At 31.2% G+C, this 18159-nt stretch overlaps 1 pseudogene; it reads left to right on the top strand.

The window, feature by feature from the left end:
* Positions 1-15437: 15437 nt before the first annotated feature.
* Positions 15438-16798, top strand: LOC106119969 (retinol dehydrogenase 11 pseudogene; annotated as a pseudogene).
* The last annotated feature ends 1361 nt before the right edge of the window (positions 16799-18159 follow it).

The raw sequence follows: 18159 nt of genomic DNA, 5'->3' as shown, positions 1-18159 counted from the left end.
CAAACTGCCAGACATGAATGACTATGAAGAATTCATATGCACAATTTTATGTCAGATGCTTAAATTAATTTCTAGCCAGGCTAAGAATTTAGCAATTACACACGAGAATGTAACACTAGAAATTTTATACTTTTGAGTTTTACAATCTTCGTTCAAGGGTCACAAAAGTTATCTCGTGTGGAATTTGTACGTGGTCATTTAATTAAGAGCTCGGTGTAATTTAAAATTATAACATTTGGTCATAAAAGTCGTTCTAATAATTGAGTTGTTCATATACAGTCAAATACATTTTATGTCGCATGCGACTCCGTCCTCGCGCAATTAAAAAAAAACTTGTAAACTTAAAGTAGCCTGTGTGTTCTTCCAGACTGTTGTCTTTTCTATATCTGTGCCAAATTTTATCAAGATCCGTTGAGCCGTGTACCTTCCAATGAATATCCATCCATCCATATATTCATCCTTCCATTTAAACTTTCGCAATTATAATATTAGTAAGATTCAGTTAGTTGAAATGTCATGACAAGTCAATCGGGTTGAAAATGCTCGTGACAACAAAGATAGATATTTAATTATAGGTCTCATGATGACTATTTGCCTACAATATTGGATCTTACGTTTGAAGCAATTTTATTAATTGAACATACATACATACTTTGTACTTTAGTAGACATTTATATCGACACATTGAAAAAGTATGTTGTACATAATTATTCAATTGTTTTATTTCCATTACAGTTATCATAAAATACTGCAGTTTATTTAAAATAGTAAGCTCTATTTCATAGTATTTGTTTATTTGCTATTCAAATATAACAGTTAGTAACACATGTCGTTTCCATTTAGAAAGTATATAAATCGGTGCAATACGTTCACAGGTGTCCGGGCAGTCGCGTGAAATCACCAGCCGACAGCTGAATGAATAAAAGCTTTTAAATGTAAATCTTAACAACGTACAAGCGTAAAGCGAATTTGCATCCTGTCGGCAAAGTAACATCACTATTTAAGTTGATAAATTAACAGTTTTATTTATTTAAATAGCAACGATTGCCTTTCTGTGAATTTAACACATATTTTATATTCCTTCAAGTAGTTATAGAAAATAAATATTCTCAATTTCAAAAAAAATCTTTCACACAGAAAGATCCTTAAAATATTTATGGCACAAACCTTACTGGTGTCGTTGGAAAAAAAATCAAAATCTATTTAGTAGTTTACTACGGGTGGAGGACAAAAATATATCCTACGATTCTCGGGGGATACGGTTTTAATTTCTCCTATACCGTTTAAAAAAAGTAATTACTTAAGTCCTACTTAGGTTTTTATTCCTCTTGGTAACAAAGTACACTACGGTTGTTATGGGATCGCGTAGTATACGTTTGAGTATGTATACAATAGCAATATTATTCAAATGTATATCAGATCGTATCTCCCTGACGGCTTATTTTTTTATTATTTTTAATAGTTACTGGCTTGTTACTTGAAGTTTAAGTAAAAATAATAAAACCATTACAAATCAAATGATAATTTAATTTAATTAAATAATGAAGTACTACGAAAAAAATTCAATTGTTCCATTTTATTAAAACAAAATTTAAAACATATTTTATAATTATTGCTAAGCCTTTATTGCTGAAGCTATATGTTTTCATATTGTGTTAATATTATGCCAATACTGAAATCCGTATATCGTCGCTGTTACTAATCTAAAACCTTTGCATACAAAACCAGATAAATATTAGCCAGTTTTACTGTATTTCAATACGAAAGCCCGCTATTCTAGCCCGTTCAAATTTAACATTAACGTCAAAAGCATTGTGTGCATTCTTTCCGGGTGTTCCGTGCGCGGTGCATTCGCGTCGCGGCCAGCTATTGCGAATTTGAATAAGAGCTGCTGGGTTTAATAGTTTCATAGTATAGTTACTTTTTGAATGTTTAATCGTCTCCATTTTATAAAATTGTTATTAATAAGATTTTATGCTTTGATATTGCTACATGGATATTCTGGATCTGGTTAATCTCTACCCTTGTTAGGTGTTTCAATTTTTACTTTGCGAGAAATTTAGATCTAAATCCATTGGGCATTCACCAATTGTTCACCACTTACTAGATCCAGTCTTAGCGTTTTACTGATCACTGTTTAATCGCAAGATTTGCTTAAGACTTCAATATAACGGAAATTATAGTAATTAATAGTCAACAATTTGAAATACTTTTAAATTTAATTGTAGATATATAAAATCCGCTAGTATGTAAATTAAAGGACCGACGAGTAAATAAATTACAAACCGAGAACTGAATCAATATATGCTCTACATTGTAACATAGCTTTGAGGTTTTCACGTTCGCGGATATAAAATACTCGACTGGATTAACACAATGCAGTTGGAAAATATATGTGAATTCGCGACTTCCGCAAATTGTATAGTACAATTTAAAATACAATAAGTAGGAAAGTGAACTTGCAATTTAAATCACAATTATTCATTCATAATTAATAGATGAATTAAATTAAATTAATTTTTAGTTTGGTTTAGTTTTAGTATATAGTTTATTTAATATAGTATTAATTAATTAATTTGTTTTGTAGTGGTTAGTTATTTAGTAAGATTATATTTTAATTATTTAGTTTCATAGCAATGTAATCAAAAATTTTATTCAAATATAGTCTCGACCTTCTAGCATTAAAAAGTCAACCCATTATGGTCCCTTCATTAAATTAAATATTAAATTTAATCCAGGTAAAAGCAAAAAAACACAAAAAGAGTAAAAATTAAAAAATCTAAATGCAAGTCTCCAATATAAACATTAAGTTTAAATCTGTATAAAAACAAAGATTCGACCTGCTTGGCGCGGGCACCGCAGCATCCCTAGACACCTAAGTACTACCTACCTAGGTACTTACCTATAGTAGATGTACTAGTCATCCTAAAATAACAACATGATCTGTACAGGACTAACGTCATTTGTATGTGTCTAACAGAGGTCTAAGTGGGTTACTGGTCAAAAATAATTTAACTTAGTAAATCTGTCAACATTAAAAATAATTACTATCATAGCATGATACGTATAAAAATAAGCATTCAGCGCGTATGATTTCAACCTTCGTACATGTAAGTAATTTAATAAATTCTTAATTTTCTATGCATAGTTAAACAACTTAATGTAGAACCGGGGAAGGGAACTAGGGATCACTTTTGTTAAAACTATGTTTGATAATGGTAGTACAAAAGGGACGGAAACGACTCGCTACGACAACGGTGACATGTATTATGAATTAAAATTATAACCACTTTTGTAGACTATAGAATGTAAATTAAAAAAATTAGCGCCTTTTGTGTTCTTAACTATTCCATGTTTTAAAAACGTATCAAGTACTAACATCATCATCATCACGTCCGCCCACTCATTGACATATGCCTTTCTTAATGCCTTCCATAATATGTGATCCTTTGCCTTATGCTTCCAAAGACTTTCCCCTGTGTGTATTAAGCGTAACACACATAGTGGTGTCTCGATTTTCCAAAGCGAAAGAAAAGGATGACAATGTGTCCCAATAGCAGTGTTAAAAACCCACTGTAGTAGAAAATAAATTGTTTTAGCACAATTTCATTATTTCTTTATTTTCATGGTAATAAGGTAACAAGATAGACACGTGTTAGATGTATCTCGTTCTTGTTAAGACACTTGCGTTACTTAATGATAGACAATTTATCGCGTCAGAAATCGTCAAACGATTTCATTACATTCCCGATTCCGAGAGAGTAACGTTGTTTATTACAGTTTTTATTACTTTGATATCCACATAAGCAAGTTGGGTGAAATATATTATTGATCTAAAAAAATCAAAGAATGAAATAAACCTAGTGTAGAATATACATAATGTATTTGTATTTTTATTCGTTTGTTCATTTATTGTTTATAAACACGAAATCAACGAAAAATATTATATATAATTAAGCAAAACAGGGGGCGCTAGTGAGCTGTCATTTTAGGTCCACTTATGCCCACCGGGTCAAAAACGTTGTCGGTCTATACATGTAAAATCAGTACTAAACGTTGTTAAACAAGTGTCATGACAATTGAAGTACTCGGTTGGGTTTACACAAGTTAATTGTGTTAAGTTGTTAAACATTAATTAATTGAAACCCTTAATTAATATTAGAATTGCATTTAATAATTACCACTCGATTATCAAGCCCTTAGGTAAATTTAATTAAATTATTCTAAGCTTTTAAGCCCTTCGCTGTTTAATTTTGAGGCATATAATTAAAAGGTAACTTCGTGACTTGTAATAAACTAATTAATTTTTATATCGTTAAAATTGTGTGTTAATAAAGTAAATAAAAAAAAGTATATTTTACGCCTGAGCACATATTTTTTGCAAATAACAATGTACCTTATAACTATGATAGCAACATTTATATAATTTATAAAAAACAATAATTTCAAAATCAAAAACATTAGGGATAAACATAATCGAGACATATCTAATTATTATTTTTATGCATTTCTTTGCAATAAAAAAGTTAGAAAGCTTGCAAAAATAACGTTTAAGTGCTAATATCCTCATGCTTAAAGATTATGAAGTTGTGGAAGAGATTTGATGACAAAGATTTTAGAATGACCTATTAAGCTAAATGGTTAAAGGGATATATAAAGTACAAGCTATCGCCCGCGACTCCGTCCGCATGGAGTTAAAAAAAGACATTATTAGTAGCCTATGCGTTCTTTCAAACTATGTTCTATATGTATGCCAAATTTTATTGAGATCAGTTCAACCGTTCTGGATATACCATCAAACAAACATCCATCCATCTATTCAGACATTCGCATTTATAATATTAGTAAGATAGAAAGTAAGTAGAGTCCCTCATTCAGAGTTAATTGGTATCACGTGTACGGACACGCAATTTTCCACGTCGTATATCATCAAAAGAAATGATTACGAACCAGATTCTGCACCAGAAAGACATGAGCCGGGTTGGGAACGATTATACCCCTAAATTGCGTATTATATTATTTATAAAAAAGGTAAAGTTATTCCCGTACTTCTAATATTTGTACCCTTGTTTGATTTCCGTAAATAAAAATGAAAAAGCACTAAAAAACTAAATTGAGACGGGAAGACTTCTTTATCGGTATCAATAAAAATCTTCTGGGAAACCATACAGGAAGCCTACTGTGCTATTAATATTCCTTAACAATTTCTATAGCATTATCCTTAATATTCAAGTTACGTTTTTTTTTTGTTCAACGAAGTTTTAATCAAATTAAGCGACCATTCGTTTCACTTTTATAACTGAGTATTAAGTATGTCATTTAAATTTCACTTCGTTAAATATAATACTACAGTTTATGATAGGCCTTTGAAATGTTTATTATATTCTGAATTTACGGTCTTTCGCAAAATTACATTCTCACGACAAAAGGGTTTAATGTGCATGAAATAACTCGAGATTTGTATCAGTAATAACAACTCATCATGGCAAAATAAACACACGTGTAAAGACGTGTCTTTGCTGAAGATCAAAGGAAAACATCGACGATATAGTATTAACATTTAAAGCCAAATAAAAGAACAGCAAAATAACACCTACACTCAATAATAGGTGATAAACTTAAACGCCTAATAAATTATAATAGTTGAATGTTAATCAAAAATTTATTGCTAATTTTATATTTTACATTAACAGTTTACTTGAAAGAATGCTGACAAAACCTTTAGAATCTTTCTAGCTTCTACAGATGTGTTTTGTTTAATGTTGCTTAAAACCATGGGGGTTGTATTGCCTTCATTTCGAATGTGGAATAAGGTGAATGCGAAACCATTGGTCCAGTGGCGTATAGACTCTATAGCATAAAGTTAAAATTAAGATTTAATGTGATATGTTACCTTATGATATAATTGTACATGTAAAACTCGTCTGAATGTAGCCTTATTAATCCGAAGGATACTAACAAAATGTAAAAAAAACTCGTAAAATCCGTAAAAAATGCAAAGTGCTGTTTTACTCTTGAACTAAAGTGGTTCAATGTTTTATCATTTTAGTACTTTAATCGTATATTCACGTTTTCATTTTGGTGCCAAAACTCTGTATAAATACAGAGACACTCGCTCGGGCTTACGTTGAAGTGAATAATGGATGCTTAAGTGATACGTGTGGAGGTTTTGATGCAGTCTCCAAGACAAGGAAATATACATATATATGGCTGTACTCAGAATATATTCCAACGAATTGAAATGTTAACTCGTGCAATAAAAAAAAAACAAATTACAAATTAATTTAGTACCTGCGCTATAGTATGTTTCAGGTTTTTTTTTTAAATTCAATTTATTTTTTTTATATTTTAACGATCGATCATTTTATGCTCCTCTTTTAGTACGGTTGATAATAATGTAGTTCCCAGTATAACCTTGGTAAATTAAAAACATTGCTGCAGTTTTGATAAATAATATTAAAATATTTATTTCACTACTTACTTCCCCTTTGGAATTGAATTACCACTTTTTTATGTGTTAAAATATCAATCATATTGGAGATCTCTCCAAATAGATTGAATATTCTCTATTAGGTAATCTTATCTAATAGAGAATATTCACTCTATTGTGTATAAAATAATAGCATAGTTACAAATTGCAAGGTTATATGATAACATAATCTGACTATCTCTCGCCAAACTCACAAAGGCGACATATTAATTAATTTTCACCAGAGCAATTAACTGTTACGTAAAATTGCCTTGAACCCGTGATTTCTTCCTGGCCGTCAAGTAGCGAACGAGAGGGACTAACTTAACAATACTGTTAAGCCTTTTATAGCTTAAGGGTTGAAGTGTTTGGTCCTTAGACCAACGAGGTGCGAATTCAATTTTTCTCTCGAAATTTGTTTAAGAAATATAAACTGAACAAAAACCTATTAATCTTTCCAAAAGATCTTAAATAAATACTATCATAATTTACTTAAAAGTATAAAAATCGTAGTATCATATTTTAAACAATCTATAAAGTTTACTTAAATGGAACAACAAATTTAACAAAATTAATCTTGTGCAAATCCATGATTTCCTTGATCCAGCGCAAACATAACTTTAACAGGAATGGCTTCCTATTGGGACAGGCGGAATTCCGTCGCTAATCCGCCAGCTTGGCAGATGAAGCTACAATTTGGTAAAATAATATTCATATTACATTTTATGAGGGACTTTTGTACATAACATTTATTTGTCTATCTGATTCTTTAGTATTCGTGTAACTCTGAATGATTCTGAGTGGTTTCTTTTACTTACGGTTAGAAGAAAAACTTAATTTTACACCCAGCCACCGCATAATGTATATATCAGTTTAGGAAGGAGTTGTACAAACTTTATACGCATACTAACAAAGTGTGCAATTTAACCGTTGAACCCCCTTGTAAGTTTTTGTCACTAACAATTTACTTGAGAGTAAAGTTGTGCGAGGTCTAGTATCGCCCCTCTTCAACGGGATCGTAAGTCGCTCCTTGACCATTAACGGGTTTAACTTATAATGGCTATTGCATGAGAAGATTATTCACTTCAACTGTAATAAAGTTTATAAAATTATAATAATAATTAGTTAGGAATATTTTAAACTAATTTATTTGCATCTGAGTAGTAATAATAACATGTAACTGTAGGTGCCATTCGAGTATTAACATTTTATTAAAATATGTTTATTGAATTATCAGTTTTGAATAAGCTATTAAGCTTATTCAAAACACTAATTTGTGTAAATTTTTATAATTAATTACACCTTGAAAAGAGTCGTTAAAATCTAAAAAAAACATCGCACATTTACACGTATAAAGTAAAAATCAAATTATTTTAAATATAGCGTCTTTGTCACACCAAAAGCATATAAAATAAAATCTAAAGGATAAAGAACAAAGGGAATAGAGAAGAAATAATTTATTTCTTACGTGAATTACCTAAATTGCTATGCCATTGTGCGTAATTTAAATAATTAGAGTGGTGATAACGTTCTCTCCTTTGAATTGAAAAACTCATTATTACATGATGAGTTCTTTTGATAAATTTTGATGTGATGAATTTCATGTCATTCACATATTATTTACATTGTACTGTAATAATAGAATGGTTTAATTTGAATCGGTGATAGAACATAAAAATCTAGGAATTTAAAGATCGTTTCTTTAAGAAACATTCTAAATAAATAATATTATGTTTTGAAAATCATAATAAACATTTGCTGCATAGAATAATGAATACTCAGTGCCGAGGATAACGAGACAAAACTTGTCAAGTTTTGAGTATAGCTTGAATTCAGTTGAGTTTCGCTCTATTGTTGTTGTTTAGTTTGTTTTCTTGTGTTTATGACGCAAGTATTTCGGTCTAACTTTGTCACTTCTAGTCACTGTTATGCTATGGTTAAAAATACGATATGAAATAATCTGTACACATTAATATTTGATTACTTCTACGCTGACGAATTCGAGGGCAACGATAGTATTAAAATAAATGCACCTTTTTATGACAAAATCTAAAAACATTGTGAGTTTGTATAAAAACGGTAAGAAAGGACCCAAGAAATATTTAATCTTCATCATTTTGACACGAGACTACTAAAAAAAACATTACCACGTACTAACTTTTTTGTTTCCATTTTGCAATTATATGATGTTTTTTAACAATAAACAGTATCCATTGTTTTCTAAAAAAAGATACAAAGCGTAGCGCACTGTTCACATAACTCTATCAAGCATAAAGCCAACTGTTCCTATTCAAATTTAAATCGTTTGGTGCGATGCGAACACAATGCAAGGAGTGCGAGAAAAGAAGGAAAGCGCACAATGCATCTGACGCTAATGTTAACTACGTATGAGTGAGGACGTCTAGCGTTTGTATTAAACAGAGGAAAACTAGGCAACGATGCACATATATTTTATGAAAAATGTAGTTTTTTGTTTGTTTTAAAAACTTTTAAGTTAACAACTCGTTTTTCAACAAAATAAAATTTAATTAGTAATGGGTATCCATTACTTTGTTGTTAATTTAAAAGTTTTATCCATTACTTATAACAATTATATTTTGTATAATACATTAAATTCTTAATTTAATCAACAATAATGGGATATCCACAAAAGGATTTATCTTTTTAAGGATACCTGCTACATTTAAATCTTGCATCCATTCGCCTGTCTGGTGATTCCGCGTAGTCGTATGCACCTGTGAACTTGTTACGCCGATTTATTTCCTATTCAAAGGGGAACATACAACCAGCATTACTTCCAAACTTATTTAAGTACATTTTGTTAAAGAATAATGAAATTGATATCATTGTATTAAAAACTATTTTAGACTAGTACAGATACCGAAACTGTACAAAAAGATGTACATATGTGTATTGTATGTATATTACATTTTTTTTTCAAGAAATATTTCTTGTTTTTGTTTCGCCATGTAAACTTAAGGTTAGACAATTCTACATTTCTATAAATTTAAAAAATCGTGCCTAAAACAAAAAGCTACATCAATTATAATTCGATTGAAGCTTTAAATTTATATTAGCTGAAAATTGAAAACATGCATCAAACTTTAATAACTTTCGTCGTCAGCACCCCATAAATCAAGTGCGGGGCTTCATGAATTAATAAAACGATGATATTGTGACCGATCATTTTATGGAAATTTTTCAATTACATTTTTATAAAATCGACAATATATGAGTTGGTTCATTGTTTGATGTATTCAATGATTAATATAGACACGATAAACCCATTAATCTCACAATTTTGCATGTGTTTTAACAAACTATGATGTTCTGTTAAAAACTTATAAAGTATCCTTTTATTTATTTTTTTAATATAAGGTGGCAAACGAGCATGTGGTCAACTGAATTCACCGAAATAGACATCCGCAATTACAAATGCGGTGATTACTTTTAATCAGCGGAGAAGGTGACGCCCTGAAAGAGAATATTTCCCCTTACTATGCATCTCCTCCTCTATCCCCTTCACATTCTTTCGTTATAAGAGTAGGAAAGGAAAGAGGACTAAAACTAGGCCTCTGGAACGCAATAAATAAAAATTAGAACCCAAAGTATCCTTTTTATATTAAGAGTTAAAAGTATTAAAGTCTATTTAGAATCTTGTGTTCCAAACGTATTATTAAGTACAAGAAAATTTCTCACCTGAAAGCTTAATTTTCAGCCTTATAAAACTTAATACGAAATTAGCGGTTGATACATCAACATTCTTCACACGATAGGTAAATAACTCGAATTTCACACTGGACCGCGTTTGTCAACAAAAACTTCAAAATATGGAAAAATAGATTGTAAACGAAACCACAAAGGTAACCGTCGTATGATATTTCACATTCTCCTTGTAATTAAAAATTTTCAAATTCAAGGCTAAAGATTAAAAGTTGTCTTATATTATATTTCATTTGTTCATTAAATATTTACGATTGTTACTATTTTTTGTAATTATTAGAAGAGCGTCGGTGGCTCAGGTTAAGCACTTGACTTGCAATCTGCAGGTCCTGGGTTCGAATCCCGCCATGTACCAATGTGATTTTCGATTATAACATATGTACATTTATCCGACGTTCATACGTCGAATTCAAAGATATGTCTGAAGTCCACCAACCCGCACTGGGCCAGCGTGATTGACTATGGCCTAGTCACCCGTAATATATATAATAGGGTAGGCTCCGAGCCCCTCAGTGGGGACGTATAGTGAGCTAATGATATACTATTATTTTGTAATCAATCATTTTTATATCAGTTTAAAGATTACTATTTTTCCTTTTTTAAATTTATCAGACCTTGGAGTAAATCCAAATGTTTATTACAGTATAACTTTGTACTTCTACGAATCCTCGCAATAAAATCCTAGATCAGCTAGATCCAAGCAATCGCTATAAGAGTGGAGAGGCCACTCTAATACAAATTGCTTGGATTTGGAATTATTTAAATTAGTTTTCAGTGAAAGAATTAAAATAAGTTTTAACAAATCGACAAAAACGAATTCTTGTAACATCTTTCAATAATAAAACTTTTTCTTCACAACGAATGTAATATAATAATAATTAAATATTTTTAATAATTAATTTAGGTACTAGACTTATCTATCAACATGTGAAGATTTACCTATATACTATTAGACATTATTATAATAGTTAGAATCCTTTAGAGCGAATGACTCGCTTTCGTTACCTAGTCAAGTGTCGGAATAATTAGTGAGGGGACATAAACGTTGACATTTTAATAAGGCTAGTGTTGCGCCGATACACTAGCACAGTATCGGTTTTTCTTCCTAATAATATTTACCATCCACGTTTAAATTCGATAAATGTATTTTGAAACTTCCTTTATCGATAAAATAGCAATTAATTAATTGTAGTCATCGGTTTTATCTGTCGTTTTTTTGTCAATGACGTCGATAAAATATAAAAGACTGGAGAATGCCTCCAGTCTGTCTAAACTGGTGCATATAAATTTTTGATGTCATCACTATTCGAAATCAATCACTGCTAATTTAAAAAATTTAAGATAAACGTAGTAATTTTTTTCATTGTCGTATACAACAATTTTAGGTTCTTGTTTATATATATGTACTATGTATATGTACATTTTAAATTGTACTATTCAATGCGAGTGCGGAGTGCACGAAACGCTGGCAAAGAATGCACACAATGCTTTTGATGCTAGTGTTTACAGTGAACGAGCGTGAATTGCTCGGATTTGTCTATCTATACAAATCTATACAAATCATAAAAGTTGGAGTGTCGGTATGTAACGCAGAAAAAAACTAACGTAACTGATAACGAAGAACTAATTAAAATAAATATTGCCTGTCTGTTTGTCTGCATGGTCGAATTTTTTTTCGGGTTATCTCCGGAACGGCTGGATCAATTTTGGAGACTTGGACAGGAAAATAGTTGATACACGCGAGGATATTATAAGCTACTTTTTTACCCTGCGTTGACAAAGTCGTGGGCGACAGCTATTGTTGGTATAAAACTGTTCAGTGTGTTTAAACTTTATTAGTTTACAGATAAAAGTGAGTAAATTTTTATCCTTCAAATTTCATGATGTTAAGATAAATTTATTTACAAAACATTAGATTAACCATAAGCACATCGTTTAATTCTCATAAAGTTCCATCACAAGAAAAATCCTTCATTAACACATTTCTCATTTCATTCATTAACATATTTTTTTACTACCAATTAAAAGTCCACATTGTGGTTAAAGAATGGATAACCACGGTAAACAACATTCCCTTCACAAAATCCGGCTTGTAATGAGGTCTTTTGATAATAACTCATGCGATAAAATCCCTGTTATTAAAATTTGGGGTAATTAAAGTATTTTAAATTCAATTCTAGCTAATAGCTATTAACAAAATGATAAATACTATCATGGATGTATAAAACCTAGAAAATTAAACAATTTGTAATTGTCTATTGTACAAACATGATATTAAAAAAGTATTTAATTCAAAATTAGTCTATACATTTACTCTACACGAGGGTAATCTTTTTTTTATATCATAAGGTGGCATCGAGCGAGCGGCCACCTGAAATCGCTGAAATAGCGAAGTGACCGTTGCCCTTAGACATACGCAATTGCATATGCGTTGCCTACCTTTAATCGACGGAGGAGAGGATGCACAGAAAGAACATATTTTTCCTTCCCATGCATCCTCTCATGCGGAAAGTCCACTTCCACTTCCACTTCCCATCCTTTCCTTATAAGAAAAAGGGTGGAAATGGAAAAAGGACTAGAGTAGGCCTCCACGACGCACACTCATCAGACGAAACGTGGAATTGCTTCCACTGCACGCCTGTCTTCTGTGTGGTCGTGGTATTTCACCGGGCGAGCCGGGCCGATTCGTGCGAAGATGTTAAAGCGGGCTCTACCACTGTTAAAACTATGCTTTTCTTTTTGTATATCTGTAATCGACAGGTCACAATGAGATTGTCATATGAACAAACCTAAATCACTTTTACTACTATCTTGTAATTTGTGAATAATGTGATTGATTGTATAAATAATAAATACAGACTCTCAGTGAAGCTACAAATGAAATGTTAATTATAGTCTACGTTTCCGAAAATTACGAGTATCCAACATCATATCAATTATTGTCTTACATATGACATTCAAACTTCGAAATAACCTATAGCTTGAGGAAAATAAAGATGGGGTATTTAAATTTTGACCACCCATTTTCTTTGTTGGAATTAAAAATAATATTATATAATAAAAAAAAACACAAAAAACGTTTGGTAAAAGGGTAGCAAATACATGATATATTTTATATTTTGTTTTTGTTTAATCTAATAAAACATCGAATGGAATGATTAACAAAAAAATATCTTCCAAAATTTAATCAAACCCATGACAATTGAAAAGGGAACTTGTAAATGTTAAATGAATAGAAGTTGAATGGGCAGCTATCGTTGTCGACAGTAAACAAGCAATAATAGAGCCGTCTTTCCCTTGCAGCTATATTATCGTCATGAATGCCTACTACACGTTCCTACGATATTTCGCACACTGTTCAATTTACTCTAAAAGAGTCAATATACTTGCCAACACATTCTTGGAAGTATCTATCACCAAGATGTACCAGTCCCTTTTATAATAATAATCTTTACATTTTTTGATAATTACAGCAGATCATCTCTGACGTTATACCAATTTAAATGTACCAAGTTAAAGGAATTAGATACTTATAAAATTAAATAAATTCATCTTAAAAAATTACATAAGCAGAATGTAATGTGTAAAACGATGGGTTGTGTAACAGAGGATATTTGTAAGAAGGCAATTAAGATATGAGGGCTGATAAAGACATATGGAAGATAAGTAAATACTTTGTCGACCCTCTAGGGATAAGGGCAGGTTGATTATGATAATTTATGTGAGGAAAATGTTACTGCAAGTAATATAAAAGTGTTTATACTCGCAATAATTAAATTTCACCCGAGCAATTAGCCGTTAAGTAAATTGCCCTAAACCCTTAATTTGCCTGTGACCGTCAAGTAGGGAATGAGTGCGACTTACTTTACAATTCTATTAAACATTTTAATCTGTCAAAGGGTAAAGGCGCCTTTCGTCGAACGAGCTGCAAAATAGAGAATTTTGAGCTCTTCCTTCCACCAAGTTAGAGTAATTAAGTATTTAAAATAATACTATGGTATAATTATATTTTATTCGAAACAAAAATGAAGGTTCTGAATGTTGCATGTTGCAAAAAATATTTGCAAGAAAATAATGATCATTCGTGGGACCTTATATCATTGACTGATAACCATGTCATTGTTTATGTATACTTTACTATGCAAATAAGTTAATAATAGAGATAGAAATACATATGTATATAGTTATTGAGCATTACAAACGCTTTCATTCAGAATTTTTTTATTAAGACGTAGTTATTTTTTTTTATTAAGAAAATTTTCGATCGCCGACCTATTTTATTTAATTACTCTTATTTTTATACGGCTTACTATAATACAATGTTACAAAATGACACGCAAATAAATATCAGCGTGTCCGATTTGACACTTCGAGTTGTTCCAGTGGTATAACCGTTTGGGCAAAAAAAATATTTCGTAAAGACCGTCTGGTCTTTATATCTTAAATGTCTTTTGCATTAATGATTTACCGTTGGTTTCTGAGATCAAAATATCCGTATAAAGATATCGTCATCCATGTCATTATTTAAACCGGAATTTCGATATCGGAAGCCCACGGTTAATCATGTTTGCATCGTATAGATGAAGGTGTGTTCGTCAATTGTTTGACGATGTACTAATGAAACGAGCAAACAAAACATATCCCTAATAACACAACGACACATTGGTAAACATACATACATATTCGAAATTGCGGGTCAAATTATATACAGATCTTTTGAAAGAATAGGTTGTTTAATAAATTTACATGTTAATTGTTTTAAAACTTTTAAACTGTACAAACACGTCTGAAAATTGTGTGATTAAAAACCTGTTGTTTAAAAATTCATTGTATTTAACGTTATCTCGCTTTAAACTTGCTCTATGTTGAATCAAATGATATATGAACACAATTATATTGTACAATTTTTAAATTCAAATGCTAACAATATGGTAAATCATTTAAATTAATAATTTAGTACTCCGTTTTATAATAGAATAATGGAAACAAATAATTGTACGATTTTAAATTAGGCAAATGAAATATTTATATTTAAGGCTATATTATTATCTTAGTTTTACCAGAGAGAGTTCTATGCAGAGATTTTTATCTTAGAAACCAATGGTAAGGCAAAAAAGATCTCACATTTATATTTCATCAAGACTATTGAAAGACTGTCAAATTGATATTAACTTTAGACACAAAATGTTATATAAACCAGATAGCAAATATGTATACTGTGACGTTATTGTCGCGATAATAGCATACTGTCTTGTTCGTCATTCATTCGCAAAGTGAACGTACATTAAGCACTATGTTTTTATTATCGCTAATAATACTGCTAATTTTCACATATGGATTTCTTTATGTTTATTTAAAGTTAACATCAGGTATTTGTAAATGTAGTAAACATTTGGTGGGTAAAGTGGTTATTGTTACTGGAGGAAACAATGGTATCGGATTTGAAACCGCAAAGGATCTAGCAGAAAGAGGAGCTCGTGTTATACTGGCCTGCAGAGATGAGAGCCGCGGTATCGCCGCAAGAGATAAAATCATCGCTACATCAGGTAACAATGATGTCTACTATAGACATCTCGATCTCGCCTCCTTAACTTCCGTCAAGAAATTCGCCGATGAATTTCTTCGAGAAGAAAAATGTCTAGACATACTCATCAATAATGCCGGCATTAATGGATCTCGAAATGTACGGACTGAAGACGGACTATTACTAGGAATGCAAACAAATCATTTCGCTCCATTTTTGTTAACTTGTCTTTTGGTTCCTTTGCTCAAATCATCAGCTTCAGGTCGCATTATTAATGTCTCTTCGATGGCCCATTATCGAGCAACTCTCGATTTGGATAACCTCAACATGGAAAAGGAAACCGAAGAAACCTATAGTAAGACACATGTTTACGCTGTCTCTAAGCTTTGTAACATCCTATTTACTGTGGAATTAAGTAAAAGGTTAAAAGGGACTAAGGTGACAACAAACAGTCTTCATCCGGGCGTTGTCGATACTGACATTTTAGATGAAATATATTTTAAATACGTACACTTGTTAAAAGCATTAGCGAAACCTTTGTTGAAAAATCGATGGGAAGGTGCACAAACCACTATATACCTCGCTGTGTCGCCGGAAGTTGAGAACGTCAGCGGTAAATACTTCAGGGACTGTAAAATGGTCAATGTGGGAACGGACCAAGCACGAGATGTCGAACTAGCTCGGAAACTCTGGGAAATATCGGAGAAACTCCTTAATTTCAAATCAAATTTTTAATAGTCTAAGTATATATAAGTATATATTGTAATCTTAAAACAATATAATTTTATCATAGACAAAATGTATATGTTTTAATAGACGAAAGAATAGAGAATGTTTATAGGTAGCAAGTATAGCTCATCACACCTGCATGTTAAGTGTTTTATTTTTACTTGAAACGTCGGTCCTCCTGATTATTATGGTTAAAGTATTTGGAGTAATATGTTTCTACTATCCAGTTCATAACTGTTTCATCTTTATTGTTGCCATCCAACTTTATCTTGCTGTATCTTATCACATTTTAAAATGGAAATGTTGTATAGCAATATATTTTATGTCGACGCTTACGTAATATTTAGTTTTAGTTAGATCTTTTTTTTATGTAATATATTTATTCATTAAAAGTTACACTTTTATTTAAATCATACCCCGCAAAATTGCATACCCAGTTTGACTGCAGGTAAATTATTATTATGCCTGTGTTTTTAATATGCGTCGTTCATTCACACTTCTTGTAAACAATCCGTCGCTCAACCATTGTCATGATTATTTCATGAGATTTATATATTATACTAGACTTCCGCTCAAATTATTTTGCTTAGTTATAAATGCACCTTTTGTTTTACAAGTTTTCTATTTTGATTGCATCGCATAGCTTAATAATTAAAAAAGATGATATCGACATAATAGTATGTCACGTCAGTGAAGTCAGTGTATGTGTATGTGTATGTATTGCTGTTTCTACGCTAGAAAAACGTTTTTTTTTTCTAAAGGTAGCTGTCCCTGGGTATCGTTGAAATAGTAAATGCACCGCTGATCACAGACATTTGTAACTACTGCTACAAATACGTTGTTAAACCTTTTAATAGACAAAGAATATGTAAACAAAATTTAACCAAAAAAAATACTGAATGTTAATCACGTCTCCGAGACGATCAATCCCTGAATGAATGAGGCACGAACCGAATCAATCATTCGTTGGAAATGCTAATTTGACTGCGTATTTTTTCCTTTCGTAAATACATTGAAGTAAAATAAAATTGTCGACACGTTCAATTACTCAATGTAGCTCTCTGTTATCTTTAAATCACTCGGGAGAAACGAAAATATATTTATACCACGTACCATACAAGTCTCGCGTACCTTTTACCTACAGCTCCCAATCAATCGCAGTTCAATTTGACTGCCTCCAAATATTGTCTGCAAACAACTTACAATGTACATAACCAACGTGATATTTTATAATTTATTTATTCTTTGGTGGTTTCTGACAAAAAGGTGATTTGTATAAAAGATGTAAGTAGGTTTATTATTATACATACATAGGTACTTATCTTTCGCTTACATTTTTACTGTAAATATCTTCGTCAGAAAATAGATATTTCACCTACCTATGCGTCCTGTTCTCTGACAAAACAACTACCCCTTCCTATCCTCTCACTTTATCGAAACGCACACTGAACAAAACGCAGAATTACTTCTACTTCACGCCCGTCTTCCGAGTGGTCTGGTTCTTACCGTCTACCTCTACTTAAACTAGACTATTGCTACTATTGAATTCAGCGATAAAATTTATTGTTTTCTCTCCAAACCATTTCATTAACTGTAGAAAAAGTAAAATTACCACAACATGAAGCCAAATTGCGTACTAATTTGAGTAAACGTTAATATCATGTTAATTAAATACATTAATGGTTTTAAAGCCCTTTTTTTTTTTTTTTTTTTT

The sequence above is a fragment of the Papilio xuthus genome, unplaced genomic scaffold, assembly GCF_000836235.2.
Source record: "Papilio xuthus unplaced genomic scaffold, Pxut_1.1 DF829129.1, whole genome shotgun sequence".
NCBI classification, from domain to species: domain Eukaryota; kingdom Metazoa; phylum Arthropoda; class Insecta; order Lepidoptera; family Papilionidae; genus Papilio; species Papilio xuthus.
Note: the sequence above shows the minus strand (reverse complement) of the source record. Positions and strands in the feature narration are given on the sequence as shown.